General features: G+C 38.3%; 1 long non-coding RNA gene across 1 annotated transcript; it reads left to right on the forward strand.

The window, feature by feature from the left end:
• Positions 1–4,357: 4,357 nt before the first annotated feature.
• LOC131495531 (uncharacterized) lies at positions 4,358–13,943 on the forward strand. The gene is made up of 3 exons (XR_009254001.1): positions 4,358–4,965; positions 12,954–13,132; positions 13,811–13,943. It is a non-coding gene; the product is annotated as an uncharacterized LOC131495531 (long non-coding RNA).
• Positions 13,944–15,187: the final 1,244 nt, after the last annotated feature.

Raw genomic sequence — 15,187 nt, forward strand, 5'->3', positions numbered from 1 at the left:
GGCTTATACAGGTACCAGACAAGAATTTTCACATTCTAACTTAAGAAATAGGCAAGGAATCAATTGTAATAAAATGTCTATTTTTACTGATTATTTTCTGTTCATTAAAATAATCCTCCCTTGCTCAAATATGAAAATACCTAAATTTATAAATATCCTCCTATCTCCTTACTGTCCATATTTCCTAACCATCAGAACAATATAACAAAGAAATTAAATCAATCAGATGAGGCCTCTTCACTTCTCTCTTATATTGTACATAAAATACAAGAAATACAGCAGAGAAAAAAATTTCTGGTAATGATTTGCTAGAAATCGATATGCTTTCATTTATAGTATTTAGCAGTCATTCCTAATTATCTTGCAAATCCTGCTGAAAGGAAATTTAACTCACAGAATTGGTAATATTAGCCTCCTTTCCATTTTATGGTACGGCTAACACACCAGTGAGTGTTTCACTTTCAATGATCCCCCTTCTTGGGGAAGCCCTCATACACAAGGACCCAGAGTCCTGTCCCTCCAGCCATAACTGACTGATACAAGAGCAGATGCCTGGCCCAAGGTAAGGCAATTATGTTCTTTTTCTCAGATACTAGAATTTTGAAAAAAAAAACACAAAAACAAAAAACAAGACAAAAACACTGAGGGTAATAAGATCTCAGGCTTATTAAAGGCAGCATAATAGAGGTTGTGTCTCTACATCTCTGTTCCTGATATGGAATGGGTTTCCCGACCACCTGAACGACATAACAGCTTGACCATTCAGTTCTTCCCAGCATCTTATGCCATAACTCCTGCCAGACATCCAAATTATATTTCACTCTAGTTGTTTAGCATAGTAAGAGTAAATTCTCCTTGTTAGTTACCAAAAAAGGAAATTTAGTCACAGTTTTTCAAGGATCAAAATGTTCCTTTTTTAAATCACTGTTTGTTTTTCTTTAGAGCGTTAATATTGCTCAAAGAGATCTGTAGAAAGAGATAAACCTCTAAGAATGCCAAAGTACTGTTTTATAAGATCCCTTAGCCTCATCTGAATGTTTGTTTTAATAATACTCTCATAGTATAAACATAAGTGGAGTTTTTCGAGTGTTTAAATCCAAAACATATTTTCCTGTAGATTCATTGAGTTTTGTTGTCATTAATTTAACAACACACTTTTTGGCAATTTCAAATCAAGGGCTTATGCCATTATTATGTTACACAATTTCCTGTTGTAATTATGTTCATAGGGCATGACTGAGCTGGAATCGCCCTCTCTTATCATGATTTCTGGAAATAATCAAAATATTTCTACTATAATAACAGTGATAACATGTAATAATATTATTTAAATTATTGATACGTGAAGCAAGAAAAACTCCTGTCTCCAGATCCCTAAGCTTAAACTTTTAATTTTTTATGTTGCTGATTCTTTCTCTTCCTCTTTTTCTCCTTCTCTCTCAGCCTGGCTCTTTAAAATCTGCACCATTTTTCAAGAGAAAGAAAGTAATTTCATCATTGGCCAACGAGATCTCTCTCTCTCTCTCTCTCTTGTCTGTGAGGGTGTCTCTTTCAGAGTCCTTTGGGGGCTTATCTCATGCACTAAATCTACAGACAACTTGTATTATAGCATCTCTTACAATGCCTCGTTGTGGGATTTCATTCACTGAATTTTTAAAATAATTGTGGATTATTCAAGTGCGGAATGATCATTGTAAAACATCTAAAAAGTAGAGAGCTAGGGGCGCCTGAGTGGCTAGGTCAGTTAAACAGTCGACTTTGGCTGAGGCCATGATCTCACTGTTCAGGAGTTCGAGCCCCACCTCAGGCTCTATGCTGACAGCTCAGAGCCTGGGGCCTCCTTTGGATTCTGTGTCTCCCTCTCTCTATACCCCTCCCACTTTGCTCCATCTCTTTCTCTTTCAAAATTAATAAATGCATTAGAAATATTTACCGGGGCACCTGGGTGGCTCAGTTGGTTGAGCATCCGACTTTGGCTCGGGTCATGATCTCGAGGTCTGTGGGTTCAAGCCCTGCCTGGAGCCTGCTTTAAATTCTGTGTCTCCCTCTCTCTCTGCCCCTCCCCTGCTCATGCTCTGTCTCTCTCAAAAGTGAATAAATGTTAAAAAATTATTTTAAAAAAATATTTAAAAAAATAAAAAGCAGAGAGCTAAAATAAATAAGTGGATAAAGTCTAAATAAATCAGAGAGAATATAATGAAAATCATACATGATTCTCCCACCAGAGGCAAAAACTAATAATATTTTTGTGAACTTCTATTCATGGTAACTCAGGATGGTTCTTTATGAAGTCTGGCTGTGGTTCAGATGTCCACCAAGCTTTACCTCCACTTTCTTTAGCAACAAAATTTCCACCTGCTAGCTAATAGCCACATTAGTGGCTAAGGACTAAGGACTTCATTAGTCCACATTAGTGGACTAAGCCTAAGGACTTCATTTTGCATGTTCTTTGTAGCTCCGTGGGGTCATGTGGCTCAATTATAGCCAATGAGATGGGAGCAGATGTGCTTCTTCTTGGTCACACTTCTGGAAAGGAATGAGTACATCCTCCCCTGTCCTTTTCCCCTCTTCCCTCTGTCTAGGTGTCAGCGAGAACTGGTTCCTTGATCCTCAAAATGGAAGCTTCATGTAGAAGAAAGAAAAACTGCTCCAAAAGCTCTGAATTGCCTCCTTCCGAACTATTTATTTGAGAAGGAGGAAAAAGGTCTGTCTTAAGCTGCTAGATCTAAGATCCCTATGTTATTAAACTTCAGACTATGTTCAATCCAAGGCAGACATCTGTACCGGAAGCGGTGTGCTGCTCTTCCACACCCTAGAGTAAACGGTACTGGCTTAGCAGTGGATCAGGACACGGATTGTTGAGCCCTGGAAGCTGGTTGTGATAAGGTGGAAAGCAGACTGTATGCCAACAAAGCAAATAGTTCTTTATATGGATAAAAGGAAACCTTATACTAAGTTGCTGGAGAGAGGGTAAAACTGAGCACAGGACCAATAAACGACAGACTTTGGGTTTAAGAACTGTATCTAGGGAGAAATGGGGAAATATTGGCCAAAGGGTACAAACCTCCAATTATAAGATGAAGAAGCTCTGGAGACCTAGTATACAGTTTGGTGATGATAATTAACGGGACAGTGTTGTATACTTGAAAGTCACTAGTAGAGTCGATCGGAAATAGAAATGGTAAACATGGAATGAGGGAGTGTTAACTAATACTATGGAATCATTTTGCAATATATAAGTGTGTCAAATCAACAGAAATACAGCTTAAACCTACTCAATGCTTTATGTCAATTATATCTCAATGAGGCTGGAAGACAGAAAAAAAAAAAAAAAAAAGGAGACGCCTGGACAAGCATCTTGTTCTGCAAGGCTATTACTCCAATAAACCCACTTTTAAAACAGAATAAAAATACAATTCAGTAGCGTCACAGGTCGAACAACACCCAACTATAAATTACCTAATGACAATTACAACATTAACACTGTAATTAGTGTAATTAAAAATTAACACTAAAGAGAAAAAAAAAAACCCTCTATCTAGACACAATTTGCACTGATGGCTCCTTTCACATGGAACTGACGGGAGAGCAAATTGAATACACCTACCAAGTTGTGGAGGGCTTTTTATTGCCAGGGAAAGCACAACCTGGTTTAAAATGTCTGTAATTGTTTGACTCCTAGAGCAACTCCTGTGCCCCCAAACTGTGCAAACTGTGCAGCCCTCAAGGAGGGCACGTTTTCCAATGCACGCTTCAAACGTGGCTATAGAGGAAAATGGACAAAGGCACCAGAGAAGTAAATGGGCAAAGGAGTTTCTCTGGAGACCAGAACAAGAACTAAGCAAGCACATTTTCCAATGCTAATACTTGCTCAGCAGGATTTGATTATTGCTATGGGCAAGTGCCTGCTCTGTGTTCTCTTTATTCACTTTTCCGAATGAGATTTTTCATTGAAGTTATCTTGTTCTTTGTCCATTATTGTTTAATGTGCAGAGAGAAGGAGAAGATAATTTATCTATTGGTTTGTAGGTCACCAAAACGCCAAGAACCACGTACTGACTTAGTGGAAAGAACCAACAAAGAGGTTGGCATTTTAGAAGTATAAGTGGATAAGGCTTGAACTGTTATCCAGGGAGGAGATTGTGTGGGTTCTAGGTGTGGTAAGAGGAAAACAGATGGCTATTAAGGTAGTCACAGGGGTGGGTTAAGGTCCAGACTGCTAGTTGTTCCCTGATATACATCCTTTCCTTCTTTAGAAATGGAACTCCTGAGTTTTAGCTGGGTATATAACCACACCGACAGAGTTCTCACTTCTAGATTCCCTTGCAGCTTTGTGTGGACATGTGACAAAGTTCTAACCAAGCTGGTATAAGCTGAAGTGATGCCACTTCCTGGTTAAACCTCTAAAATCTATTCTGGGCTTATCCATTTTTCCCTGAGATCTGAGAGATGGTGTGGATCATACCGGTCACTGGAGAGTCTGGGACAGAAGTCTTAAGTTGAATACGGCAAGGCAGCCGATCAGCTCCAGGGCCCTTACCTTGGAAGTGAGACATGAAAGAGAAACCTCATTTAAGCTACTTTTTCTTCCTTGCAGCATATTAACCTACAGTCAAACACTATGGTCTTTTCTAAGTTTTCATCATCAATCATGTTCCAAATTAACACGCACAAAGAAGGACTGAAGAATCCTAATGAGGATTCTTCCTCATTAGAAGGTAGGGGAGGAGAAAGGATTGGAATATTTACAGATTCTTGGTTTTGTTTTTGTCACATACACAGTTAACATGTAGTTTTGTGCCAATTTTGTTTTTTACTCACAGTTCCCCAAGTTACTGAAAAAATACTTTTAGCACCTTTATTCTGCATGACAAATTACTGCAGAATAGTGGCAGTCACTGAAGAGAAGTTGACTTTTGTGGAAACGTCACTGAAGCAGTGAGAAGTTGTCTGCACAGATCACTGGTTGGTAGATCATGGGGTCTTTGGGCCAAAGGAGAAATAGCATGGGAGAGGCAGGAAATGTTTTAACTGTCTTAATGTATGCAGTCAAGCTTGCTATTTCCTGAAGTGATGCATAGAAATGAACAATCTTTTTTCTCTTTTTGTATCAACCTTAAACTTAATAAAATTTCTTCCAAAGCTGATCTTCCTATAGTCTTAATGTTCTACGTTATGAGTTTTCATTGTTCTTCTTCTCTGGTTCCATGGTATTTTAGTGGAAATTCGGGAGTTACTAATCTGTCTCTGCTGCTAAAGTATAAGATGCACTGAGGAGAAAATTTTTGTCTGTCTTGTTTTTAGCATCATCTCCAATCATAGAAACTGGCCCAGAGTAAGTCTTCAGTAAATATTTGCCTACTGAATAAATGAAATCAATCAATCAATCAATCCATTAATTTAGGAATCATTAACAAGTTGACATTTTATGATAGATGTCCCTTCTTAATATTTTTCTCTTGAGTTGACATCCACATATACTGTAAACAAAGTCAGATGAGTAATATGAATTAGCCAGAAAATTGGGGTATGAAAAGAGAGTAATTCCACAATCATAAAAAATAAAGGCAGAGTCTGATGTGAAACATTTAGGAAGAAAAAGAAAAAAAAAAAAACTTTGGCCAAATGTAGTATACAGTTACTCATCACTATTGTTTTCCTTTACTGATTTCCACTAAGCATTTTTGAATGCATATTAGATAAGAATGTTCTCAACCTTACAAAAAGCCCATAATTTTATAGATCTCAGATTTGGTATATTAGTTTCTTTCTTTTCTTCTGCTGTAGTGAAAGTTAATGAACATAAACTCAAAACTACCTCACAGTGGTCCACAATGAATGTAGACATAATAGCCCAATGTTAAGCACTTTGTGACCAAACTTGGTCTCCATCTGTCCTGTTTTAAGTCATTTCCACAGCCAAAAATATGAATGAACCAATAGCCCTTCTAAGAATGCTCTCTAGATTAACGGATGTTGGCTTTATCAGATGGATAAGAGAAAGTAAATTTCAAGCTAATGGGTGGTCAAAGAAATATTTTCCCTTCCACTGTTCCTTAGGAACAACATTTAAAATATCAGGGAGAATGGCATCCTAAAGCTCAGGTCATAACATCTATAACCAGAGAAAGGAAGTAGTGGAGATATTATTCCTTAATGATGATCTCGTTAATTAAAATCTTCATACATATCCAGATCGAGCCATCCATGCGTAAGGCACTGTGATAATGCACCCTTCTAATCCACGCTAAAGTTTGTAACAGGTCATCTGTCTACATTAATCATAACCTTTTGTTTTTAATTTCTCAAAACTTTTTAGCATTTCTTCACCAACTGTCTCTATCCAAATATTAAAAAATTTACTAAACTATACAAGTTCAAAGACAAACTAATTCACATGTAGTGTTTTTAAAGATGAAAAATATTAAGCCTTGGATTAAATTGAAGAATTTAGAATTTGGGATTTATGATTGCCTAGACTTGGGATCTAGAATGTCTCATTTAACTTCACGGTAGCCAATAAGTCCTAGTTTTATATAGACCAAAGTGACCTTTCAAGCATCACATTGATGTAAGTAGAAAAATGCTCTTGAGCTACAGTATTTTCTGGACAACGTTTGGCGTATTCCTGTGGACAGCTCTCAGTGGTGTCTGTAGGTTTTCACTCAGCACCGACCCCAGGACAAATCGCTGTGTTAGCTGACTTTGTTTCAGACACCCCAACAACCTCTCTCTTTGCCCTGTTCTCATTTCGCCTTTAGCCTTAGGCCCTCAGTATGTGCAGTTTGTCTATCAAAACCTGCTCTCCAGAAATGATCAGAAGCACATTCACACTAAAGAATATTCGACACATAGCAGTTTCAAATGTGAGCTATTTCAGGTCGTTCTGAATTTAAATGCACAAAAGTCAAAAACATCAAGTTTGTACTGAAATGCCTACAATATAATTTCAGTTTTCAGCAAATGTTATCCTTGCCCTTCCAGGCCTCTTGCCCCTGCCTGCCCCTCCTCTCACTTGTGGGAGGGTCAAGTGTCTGGGTTTGTGTTTGAAGAGTATGAGGGTGTGGCATGTCCATATATGCATGTGTCTGTGTCTGTGTATGTCAGGGACGTGTGTGCATGTCTGTATGTCTGTTTGTGCAGGGTGTGGGATATGAGGGTGTGTGTGTGTTTAAAGTTACCGTGAACTTGAGGGGAGGGCTTCTTAGACACTTGCAATCACACCATGTACATCCACCACCTTTGTATCTCATAGTTGGTTTTAATTTTTTTTAAGTTTACTTATTTATTTTGAGAAAGAGGGAGAGGGAGAGAGAGAGCGTGCGAGCATGCGGGGGAGGGGCACAGGGAGGGACACAGAGAATCCCAAGCAGGCTCCACGCCCAGCACAGAGCTGGACATGGGGCTTGATCTCACAAACCATGAGATCCGGACCTGAGCCAAAATCAAGAGTCAGATGCGTAACTGACTGAGCCACCCAGGCGCCCCACCACTTTTGTATTTCAAAGCTTCTTCAGTCTTCATATACATCCTGAAAAACAGTAAGAAAATATTTGGCTAATATTCCACATTAGGAAAGATATTGAAAAGTGATGATGCATAAATGCTTCTAATTCTTTTTTTTTTAAGTTTTTAATTTTGAGAAAGAGAGAGAGAGAGAGAGAGCTCATGCACATGCAAGCAAGGGAGGGGCAGAAAGAGAGTGAGAGAGATGGGGAGAGAATCCCAAGCAGGCTCTGCAGAAGCAGACACAGGGCTCAGTCGTGGCCTGCACCTAGATCAGGGGTCAGATGTTTAACCGACCGAGCCACCCAGACACCCCTAAATGCTTGTAATTCTTAAAGGGAATAATTTTTAAATTCTTCGGGCTCCTTTGTTTCATGTCATCAGGTCTACATCTTGTGTGAAACGGAACAAAAGCAAAAACAACTTTATTACCTAATATTTCCGTTGTAATTTAAATTCACTTCTTCCAGTAACAAATTCTTGGGATTAGTAACTTCCTCCAGACATTTCAAGAGAAAACGTTTGCCCCCACATCTCCACTGCCCTGTTTGAACCTTGCAGTTGCTGTGCCATGTGGAGCCCTCTACGGGACACCGTCCCTCCAACCTAGACCTCCTTCTCCGAGTGCCCTCGTGAACAGGTCACCAAGCGATGTCTGTCTGGTGCGTGTGTTCGGGAAGCTTTATCAGCACAAGCAGCCGCAGAAATGCTGATAGACCTGTCAGAGAGGAGGGGACTGTCACAGAAAATGTAAGGAGGTCCGTGAGGGACTGGCAGCTCTGTGGGCTCAGCATTCACCTCAGAAAAGAAGAAGGGGCTCGATCTGCAGATATGTTTATGATTTCCTCATTAGGTGTCACAGGCAACCCAAGCTCTTCCAGAATATAGGAACATATTGAGAAGTAGGTGTTCAAATTTTAACCAGTAACAGCTGAGATGGAATATAAAGAGAGATGGGCGCCTGGGTGGCTCAGCCAGTTAAAGTGTCAGACTTCCGCTCAGATCCTGATCTCAAGGTTCCTGGGTTTGAGCCCTGTATTGTGTTCTTTGCTGACAGCTCGGAGCCTGAAGCCTGCTTTGGATTCTGTCTCCCTCTCTCTCCCTGTCCCTCCCCCGCTCACATTCTGTCTCTCTCTCTCAAAAATAAGTAATAAACGTTAAAAAAAATTTTTTTAAAGGAATAGAAAATAAAAAGACGGCAGAGCAAAAGTTACACAGTGGAGTTTCAGACTAAAACTACGCTGGATTTAAATCTGGGATCTTCCATTTACAGGATGAATGACCTTATGCAAATGATCTAACTTCTATTAGGCTCAGTTTCCTTATCTGGAAAATGGGCATAAACATTTACTTTACGCAGCTCTTGGAAAGGACACATGAGGTAATATTTTTAAGGAACTAACTCCGGTACCTATATTTTTAGGCTTTCTTTCTTTGTTAAATGTTTATTTATTTGTTTTGAGAGAGACAGAGGGCAAGCAGTGTAGGGGCAGAGAGAGAGAGAGGGAGAGAGAGAATCCCAAGCAGCCTCCATGCTCAGCATGAGCCCAACGTGGGGCTTTATCTCACAACCGTGAGATCATGACCTGAGTCAAAATCAAGAGTCAGATACTTAACCAAGTGAACCACCCAGGCACCCCTACAGGTTTTCAATAAATGATTGAAAATTATTTATTACTGGACGACAACCACAAGTCCGCAGCAAACACTCAGCTTAGTTCTCTGTTATCATTGCGGTCATTAGCTTTTCTCATCTGTGTTATTGGGTTTTTGTCTGTTTCTTAAGTTCTGTGGCTTATTCATGTCTGTATTCCCAGGTGCTACTGTACTATCCTGAATATGATAATAAAAATAACAAATAAACTTTACTGGATATAATTTGCCAGGCCCTCTTCTAAGTACTTTAACTTTTTAAATTCTCACGAGAATCCTACTAGGTAGTTACTACAGTTATCCTCATTTTGATGATGAGACATTACCTAAGTTGTCCATTATCACGGAGCCAAATAAATTTCAAAGTCTGGATTCCAAACATGGACATCTGGGGCTAGACCCTGGCTTTAGACCAGCAGGCGATTACACTGGCGAGGAAAGGAAATCCAAATAAGGTGGAGGGTGCCACCCAGTGATAAAGCCTTTGAATAGCAGTGAATTAACCAGAAGTCTGAGGAGATGGGAGCAAGTTATACCAGAAATCCAGGCAAGAAGGCTCCAGAGAGAGTGGTGCCTGAGGTTGAACAGTATTTGACGACACTAACAAACTGAGCCTGAGATGGGAGTTGTAAATTTGGAAGGAATATTTGATTTATTGCATTTGTTTACTTGGCATCTATACCTAGACCGCTGATTAAAAATGCTTTGAAAATAGGTACTGTCACCATGAACCAAAATACATTTAAAAGAGCTGACAAATAGATGTTCCAGGTATCAGTGAACTGCCACCATGCAATGCCTCATTTATTTCTGTGGCTGCAGGAAGCATATTAAGTAACAGTAGATCTCGTTTTCTGATCGAAAGATTCATTAAAGCCACTTGGCATTAGACTCCGGGAGGTACTTAATATGTATTGATTAATAATTAATGAATAGAAGTGTGAGTGGGTCAATGGGAATGAGGCTATCGGACTGTGGTGTAAAAGCGATTAGACACTAAAATCCGGAGTCACTGCTGTGACCAGGGAAGTGTTTAACTGTTCTCTAGTGAGGGAGTTGTTTTCTGCTCAGGTACTGTCAGCAAGTTATTCGGTCAGCCTCAAAGCCAGAAGCTCATAAAACACGTCTCGGCACCATGGTCCTTCTGGAATGGCTTCAATATGAATTGGGAGCGGGAGCAAGGCAGAGAACTGTAGCATCAGAAACCAAAGCAGCCCTTCCCTGATACTATGGAAGTCACGGCAGGCATTTAAGAAAATGCGCCCTCTGGAGAAATACAGTGAAATGGAGAAAATAAGATTTAGCTGTTAACAGTAACATGGACCTTGTTACACATAAACATCTGTTGCCTCTCAGAGGGCTTTGCCCGGGTCAGTTAGTCCTCATGTTGACATTAGCATTCTTAGGAATATATTGAGCACCTACCTGTATCTGACACATCAGGTGTCTTCCCCGAAACGTTCTCATTTTATCATGACAGATATCCTGCCATACAATTATCCTAGATGAAGAAACCAAAGTTCAGAGAATGCAAGTAGTCTGACTAAGGTCACCCAGCCCAGAGTACGAAAATCAGGATTGGGAAGTCCCAAAGACTCTGACTGAATAAGCATTCATCGTACAGGTACTTGGTAAATGCAAAAGGCAAAATATAAGGGCAAAACTTGAAGGACGATAAAGGGAAAGACAAAGAAGGAAAGGGAGGCTGGGATAATATCACTGATTGTTTGCTGATAAGCTCAGCATAGTAGTAGAATACAGGGAATCCAGAGAAATGTGTATCTAGCCTGTACAGAAATCTCCTTCACTGAAACATCTAAGACTTCCAGTAAGGCTTTAGAAGAACCTGGACTGCCATCCAAGGATAAATTCTCTAAGGAGAGTCTGAACTACTGATTTAAAAAAAAAAAAAAAATTGGAATCTCAGCAATAATGATACAAATTCAACATTTGCACTAACTAATTACCTACCTACCTAAATAAATAACTACATAAATAAGGAAAAGAAACTAGAGCCCATAATACTTCTATAAAATAAATTTGGGGTTGGGCATATATTCAATCCAACCTGGGAAGTTCACTTCTGTGAATCTGTCCAAAGACATGCTCTTTAAAACTAAGACATCTTTCCTGCATTAAAGTGTTTGGCATAATTTATTTATAATAGTCTGTGAAGATTACACTTAAAAGGAAAATGTTTATAATTAACATTGGCAGATAATACATGGAGCATCCAGTTAAATTTGAATTCCAGATAAGCAACAATTTTTTCAGTAAAACTATTTTCCTTGCAATATTTTAGACATACTTACACACACACACAAAAATTCAGTCCATCTGAAATTCAAACTTAATAGAGCATCCTATATGTTTTATTTGCTAAAGGTGATAGTCTTAATTATGATATAATGTTAAGTTGAAAGGAAGCAGGATACAAAATTTTATATACAGATGGATTTGAGATAGGTTTAAAAAAATTCATCATTTGGTATTCTTACACTGTTTACCTTTTAAAAATTTTTTCTTACTTCCATTTATGCTTTAATTAATGCTTTACTATTTAAACTTAATGAAAATTTCTTCTTGAGAAGAAGTCCAAACCCACCAGTATTTTGAAGGTTATACTTACAGAGTGGAAGACCCCTCTCCATGGGACGGTTAACTCACTGAATAGGATCTTTACTGCTTTTTAGTAGTTTGTTAAATATACAATGAATGAATTTGTGTGTGTGTGCGTGTGTGTGTGTGTGTGTGTGCGTGTGTGAAAGAGAGAGAGACATGTATATGCAGGCATTTATATGTCTCTGCGTATATGTGTGTGTTTGTGTATGTATGTAGACAGAGAGAAAACAGATTATGCTATAGTAATTCTAAATATAATCACCTTTTGTCAGTCCTATCTTGATCTCTAGATACTTCAGTTATGGGCATGGAAAGTAGCATTTCTCAACTCAACTCCAATCATTGAAAGAAAAGGAAACTCCTAGTGTGATTTTAGGCCAGGTTCTCTACATGCAACAGGAGGGACTATAACAATGTAACAAACAAAAAATAACAGCAACAGAAACTGCCTTTCAGTTGATCTCTGGGAAACAAGCATGCTAATTTGTAGTCTCTCCACATGCACACCCGCCTCATTATAACCCACTCTCCACACTGCAGTGGCCAAAATGTAAACCTCTGCTTAAAATCCTTCCAACAATTCCATCACTCTCTGCATACAGACCTCTTCTTATCACAGCCTATAATTAGGGTGACTCAGGGACCCAGTGGCCACCTGTTGTTTCAGTGTAATCATTGGTAGTGCTTCCCTTTTAATCTCAAACGCGATCCAGTTTGACAATAAACTACATAGTTACCCTTCCCTGTTCTGGCTCTTCTCTTTTCCCACCCTCTTCACTCTGAGGCCATCACATACTGGTGTCCCCTTCTCCTTTGTAACTCAGAACCTCTTCAAAGGCTCTCTCTGCTGCTCTGAAATACTCTCCTGCCCCCTACTGCTGCCTCCTCCCTGCCCTGCCCTGCTAATGCCTCCTTAAAGCCATCCAGCATTCATATTTTAGTTCAAATATCACCTTCTTTCCAGACAATCTATTCTTTTTCCCCTAGACTAGGCATAGTTCTCCTATTATTTATTCTCATAGCACCATACACCTCTCCATTCATCACAGAGTGATAAGACATCTATTTGCAAGATTATTTGATTAGTGACAACATTTTCTATCTTACTGTACATTCCATGGGTATAGGGACAGGTTGGTTTCTTATTGCTCGTTTCTTTTGTTTTGTTCAAGCCATTGTATCCAGTCCCCATAATTGTGCCTAGTATGGTATTGGGGCTTGATGATTATTTATTGGACTAACGACTGAAGGTGCTGCACAACCTTTTGAAGAAAGAGCACACACGACCTCACCTATCTCAGTATGCCACTTCAAGGTGACGCATCATGTTCATCACCAAAGGGCTCATCATGTTGGTTTGACTCTTTGTGAAGTTATCAGCCAATCGTACTCATTTCCTACATCTGTTATTTCAAACACGTGTGTGAAAACAGATTAAAATTATCATTTTTTTGGTTTAATAACTAGAATACATTTACAAGGCAATTAGCAAACTCATTCTGCCTTTTGTGAACATCTTATTCCCCCCAATTCATGTTAGCTTGTTAGAGAATAGAACCTTCACATACTGCTCTCTTTACTAAAGCACTTATATCTTAGTTCTACAGGTAAATATATAGTTAATGTTTAATAATTATCCCAGTCCTTATGTTTCTGTGTCTCCAGATGCTTTTGCCAACTAGTTTGGTTTTAAATAGTGTCTGGTGGTCTTTGATTTTTCTCTCTTTATGTTCTATTTTTACGGAAAGATCCTGGAAGATTCAAACTTTGCTGCAGTCACCAGCTTCTCAGATACCCTATATGTTTAAATTCTGTTGCATGTCCAGTGCCCAGCTCCCCATGTATCCAATGTTACATACTAATGAACTAATCAATGAAATGAGTTAATCAATGAACTAATCAATGAAAACTTTAAAACATAATAATAAATAATAATAATATTCTTATATATATATTATATAGTATACATGTGTTAAGTGCTTACCATGTGATAGACAGTCTTCTAAGTGCCTTCCATGTATTAACTCAGGTCTATATCAAGAGGACCATAAAAATGCAAAATGTAACAGCGTTTCTAAAGCAATTAGCTTGGAACAAAGAAAAGTCATTATGAAAACACAGATACTGTGCTTTGGGGGAAGAATGCCAAGTCCTTGGTTCAGAGGGAGAGAAATAAGGCAAGTGAATGATTTTAAGTACATTTTACACTTTGGGTTCATGCTAGGTTTCAGGATGGTTAATGTTTGGCCTCTAACATCAATATTCTTTAATAGACACTTAGGACATGGGTATTGGATGATGCCAATAAACAGATACTTCCCTGATGCCACTGTCTTTGGAATAAAGCTCCCATAACTAAAATTCCTGCCAAGTAGATTAAAAAGCATTGTATGAGATACTCCAACTCCTTCTGATACAGACCCAAGATTGGACCAAAGTCTTTCTTCACTAGAAAATAAGAAATCTCCTCAACAACTTTACAGCGCTCACTTTAAATGTGAGAATTCTTCACCTCAATGAGAGGAAGATGTCATCTATATGCTCCTGAAAAAAGAATCCTGACCATGATATGAACAGAATAAACTTGACTGAAAGTCTATCTATATACAACATTATGAAGTACTGAATGATTTTATTTGTGACAAATTTTTAAAGGATATAATATTTATACACTCAACTTGCCTTTTCATATAGTCTTCTTAGCTTTGCTTAGCTACTAGTGAACACCCAAATTTTACTAACTCAACCACCTTTTCCATCTTGATGAGAGCCTCAGAAACTATTCACTTTGAGGTTTTGGTCTGACAAGTTTTACTCAAAAACATAACTGCTTTTAATTGGTTTGGTGCTGTTAGAGAGATGTAAAAAGTGAAATCAGCATTAGGTATTGATCTCACAGTTAATTAACTTTTATCTTGAAGTTAGTATCTCCCTAATTAATGATGTGCATGCTAATAAAGAAAGATGTTCTCTGTAACAGATGTGTATTTGATTCTCCTACATTTTCACTCTGAGGGAAGAACCTGCTAAATGTTAAATTCCTTTCTTTTGGTTTCAAAATCACCCCTAATCTCATTACTCATTTCACTCCTATAAGTGAACATATTTGTTCTTCACTTAAGTGTCTATATATTCTGTAAGCTATATATCACAATACGTAGAGATTCATGGTTCTTTCGATCTTTCTTTATGTAACATATCCTTTATTCTTCTAAGAGGAATCTGGATCTCTACCCCATTTTTCTGAAACTTAATTGTAATTCATAAAAACATTAAAGTTTACTTTTTTCTATAACCTCAAGATCTTAAGTTATCAATGTTTCAAATATGTTACTCATAGATTTAATTTAAAATTTAAAAAAATATTTATTTCTTTATTTTCAGAGAGTGAGAGACAGAGAGAGAG

The sequence above is a fragment of the Neofelis nebulosa genome, chromosome 15 (genome assembly GCF_028018385.1).
Source record: "Neofelis nebulosa isolate mNeoNeb1 chromosome 15, mNeoNeb1.pri, whole genome shotgun sequence".
NCBI classification, from domain to species: Eukaryota; Metazoa; Chordata; class Mammalia; order Carnivora; family Felidae; genus Neofelis; species Neofelis nebulosa.